Source organism: Miscanthus floridulus, unplaced genomic scaffold (assembly GCF_019320115.1).
Source record: "Miscanthus floridulus cultivar M001 unplaced genomic scaffold, ASM1932011v1 fs_201_2_3, whole genome shotgun sequence".
Classification (NCBI taxonomy): Eukaryota; Viridiplantae; Streptophyta; class Magnoliopsida; order Poales; family Poaceae; genus Miscanthus; species Miscanthus floridulus.
Window position 1 is genome coordinate 5,361 of NW_027096371.1, and position 4,428 is coordinate 9,788.

Sequence of the window (4,428 nt, forward strand, 5' to 3'; positions counted from 1 at the left end):
ACTATTTTGAAATTGATAGTATGTATTAAAAAGAGCACTAATATTTATAACCGAAATTAGTATTATTACTATAAATACGTACCATGAAATATATTTTCATAATATCCTTGTTTGGTATCATAGAGATGATATTATTCTTTTTATATATAAAGTTAGTCAAATTTAAGATATTTTTTTTTTCTGATTATGCAGTACAACTCAAAAACTCACAACGCACACACACTCACCCATATGAACACACATGCAAACCCTACGCTTATGAGCATCTTTGAAGATTGGGCTGGCAAATTCTCGAGATTGATAAAGTCACCACATACGCCTTGCTGTCAACGGGAACGTCTCCTACCACTGAAAGCACAGCGCCGCTAAATTATAAAATATTCGCTTCCACGGGGAGTCAAACCCAGATCTAAGGTGCTACTGAGGCTTTAATTTTATAACCACTTGGCTACAACCCTTTCGCAAACTTAAGACAGTTTGATTAAGTACAGCTGTAGAAGTTTTTGTTCCAGGATAGAGGATGAAATGGTGAAGCCCATGCACAGGATCACTTTTTTTTTTAAAAGTTATCACTGACATAAATGGGCTTGTGGCAGCAGTTCTTGCTAATTATGTTCTAGGCTGGATTGACCCAGATGGAGTTATCGTCGTAAGTGATATAAACTGCTCTAGCTAGTTCATCGGTATATACTATTTTGATAACCATGTAAACATGCACGGTGTAGGCGTCTCAACTTAATCACTCCAAAGAGAACGTAATATTTTATTTAGATATAGTGGCCACATGCGATGGACAAGTTATTTTTTCCTTTCACAAACAGACATGGTTACAACATCTTCATATAAGGACATTACAAGACAGCGACTGTTGCTAGAACAGTTGAACCCTTTATTAATTTAATACTAACAAAAGTATAACAAAGGGACAAAGAAAACAAATAACTCTACGACTTCAAACAAGGAAGGACGACCATGGCCTCCAACTTTAGATTGGCTTATATGGAATTTATGGGTAGGCATTGCCATATCCAGTTCCGGCACCAGAACCACCGCCACCACCACCATTTTCACTATTTCCTGTGCCATCACCAATGCCGTTAGCACTTGCACCCGCATCACTTGAACCATGCCCAATACCTGTTAGCATTAACTAGAGCCAGAACCGGTGCCGCTACCGGATCCTTGAGCATTGGAATTCCAATGCACCTCCAGCTTGTCCTCCACCCCCACCACCACCAGGCACCACCAGCATTAGAAGATTCTCCTCCATTAGGACCAATCAATACACTCCTTGACTATATGTACTAGATCCTGAACCTGACCCTGACCCTGAACCATATCCGGACCCACCGTATTGGCTAGTTCCACCACCTGCACCACCCCCTCCAGCACTTGCATGGGCACCATAAGGACCTACTATCACCCTGATCCGGTGCCAGGACCCAGACCCTAATCCCCCGCCATTCGCATATCCGCCGCCCCCTCCCCCTCCAGTGCCGGTCCCATCAGCACTAGAGTACCTAGCCACCCTTACAGCATTGGCTAATCCCATGCTCATGAGGACAATGAGCCCTAGTGATATTAGCTTTGTGCCAGCCATTGTGAGCCACCACTATAGAGTGTTTGAGTTGAGATGAGTTCCCAGTGAATGCTGCATGGGTATTTATAGTGCTGGAGACCACGCAGTGGTTCTTTACTTTCATAGCTTGCACACGTTAATGGTAGTAGTGTTTCAATAGGAGACCAAGTGGAAGCTTTTAAAATCCACTGGAATTAATGGAGCTCCTTTACTTGAACATTAAGTATATGCAAGTTGCAAAGTAGTACTTGTTACGCTCTCTTTAGATGACTAGGCAGACCAGCTACGTCTCATCTCCATCCATAGATTGTGGATGGCGCAAATTAAGTTTTAGCATTCATCATCGGTGTTTGGAAGGCCCATTGAAACTAAACTAGCTCTTTGCCGATTTTCGGACTTGCACTGGTACTAAAACAAGCTTTCAGCTATATATATACGAGACAAAACTGTCCAGGCACTAAAACCTTTCACACATTAGTACTTTTATTACTAATTATTTTTTATATAAGGTAGCGAGACGACAGTTAAAAAAGGGGCGGAGGGAGTACACTCCATTTGACCCTGCCTCAGAACAAAAGGAAGAGTGATTTATTTTTTACTTTCGCAAGGATTTATTTTACCTTTTCTTGGCTTTTGCTTGGGATGAATAGTTACGGTCCAAAAACTTGTAAAAAACATGCGTACTACAGTAAACTAAAATATGCATGATCCTCAGTGACTATGTATTTGACCATTCTCTCCAGCGCTGTGATGCATGCACAGCTGGTGACACGACAATCAAATGATACCGAGATCACCCATAGTAATGTAACCCAGGGTTTACATATCTTTTGGGACTAACAGTACTTTGTACTTTGTACTTCGTACTTAAACTCTTAAAGAGTATCACATTATAGTATCACATTAACAGTACTTTGTACTTAACTCTTAAAGAGTACGCTTGAAGATTCTAATTCGTTGGTAGAATGCAATATATGTGATACAAATTTAATACGAACCAGGCATCCGCCCCAACTTCCGTCTGGACGTGGCCCCGTGATCCCCACTCCTTATCCCATCAGCATAGTTATCCCATCCCGTGACCCACCCCGCTCCCCCCACGCCCACTCATTGCTTCTCCGGCATCCTGTGACACAGTACCGCTCCCCGCCGCGCGCCACTCGTTGTCGCTCCGCCGCGCCACTCTCCGGGCCAGCTTGCGCTCCAGGGACGGACGGCGCGCCCCATAGCTCGCTGTCGTCCCACCACCTGCGCTCCCTCCCTCCCTCCCTCCCTCGCTCGCTCCCTCCCTCCCCCCACCGGAGACAAGGACGACAGCGGCAGCTCCGACGAGGTAGGTCGGTCCTTCTCTAGATCTGAGCCCCTCTCCTCCTCCTCCTCCTGTGGATCTGAGGGGTGCGGCTATAGCTAGGGTTCCGGCGAGCTCTATTGCACTAGCCTTGTGTTTGGTGTTGCAGCAAGTAATATTTCTTTATTGCATTAGTCTCTTTTTTGTTTCTGATGTTGCATCTTGCATAGCCTTCTTCTGATGTTGCAACAAGTAATTTCATTTTATTGCATTAGTCTCTTTTTCTGATGTTGCTTCTCGCATTGCGCTTTGTTCTGTTATTGCATTAGCCTTGTTCTGATGTTGCAACAAGTAATATTTCTTTGTTGCATCTATTTTTTCTGATGTTGCTTCTCGCATTGCGCTTTGATTTGTTGTTGTAGTAGCCTTGTTGTGATGTTGCAACAAGTAATATTTCTTTGTTGCATTCGTCTCTTTTTTCTGATCTTGCACCTCGCATTGCAGTAGCTTTGTTCTGTTGTTGCAGTAACCTTGTTCTGATGTTGCAAGAGACTTTTTCTGATGTTGCAAACAAGTAATACTTCTGATGTTGCATCTCACATTGCTCCGTGTTGCAACAGATCTTCCGATGGAAAATTTCTTATTGGACATTCGGGTGATGAAGCACGGTGGGGATGGGGCGTAGAGGGCAATGGGTGCGCAGGGGATGGCGGCACGGTGGGGGATGGCGATGCGACAAGGCACGGTGGCGTAGTGGTGGACAGGCCGCACACGGGGGCGCACTCGTTCTATTGCATCGGATATGTTCACTTTATTTCCGTCGTTGCTTTATTCGATGAGATTTGGACGACTCCTATTATCTCAATTGGATGGTCCCGAGGGGCGTCCAGACGTCCAGGTGCTAGTTGCGTCGTATGTGATATCGACTACTAGCAGCATGTATATATATTTTCTTGTTTCCTCACTAGTCAACACAGGGATAAGGAAGGAGGCCAATAATGCTGATGGGCGGGCTGAGATTTCCTGCCTTTTCTTTTTATTTTTTCTAAATATTTTAGTTAATTATTATTTATTTAAATGTTGTATGCATTTTCAAAATCAAGGGCTCAGATTCATTCAAGATCTTACCTCTTATAAGGTAATGGGTGTACCATAGCAAAGCTCTTTTCTCATATATATTTGGTTAGGCAACATATCATGTGCAAATCAACTAACTTGTGTAAACTTGGAAACTATCAATTAAGACCACTAGATGCTGATCCAATGGATGGGGTGAGAGGGCTTAAGTGCAAAAAAAAGGCCAACGGGTGGGGTGCTTAAGCGCAAAAAAATCTCACCTTTCACTCCATGCATTGGATCAGCATCTAGTGATCCTGATCGGTAGTTTCCAATGTTTGCACAGGTTAGTTGGTTTGCACCTGATACGTTCCCATTTGGTTAAGGTTGAGTATATGTGACTTCTCGGAAAGCGACAATGACAGTTAAAATGGGACGGAGGGAGTACACTCCATTTGACCCTACCTAGATCGAGTGATTTTTTTTACTTTCACAAGGACTTTTT

General features: G+C 43.6%; 1 pseudogene; it reads right to left on the bottom strand.

Annotated features, from left to right (window-relative positions):
• Positions 1 to 786: 786 nt before the first annotated feature.
• LOC136530786 (putative glycine-rich cell wall structural protein 1) lies at positions 787 to 1,600 on the bottom strand (annotated as a pseudogene).
• Between the last annotated feature and the right edge of the window lie 2,828 nt (positions 1,601 to 4,428).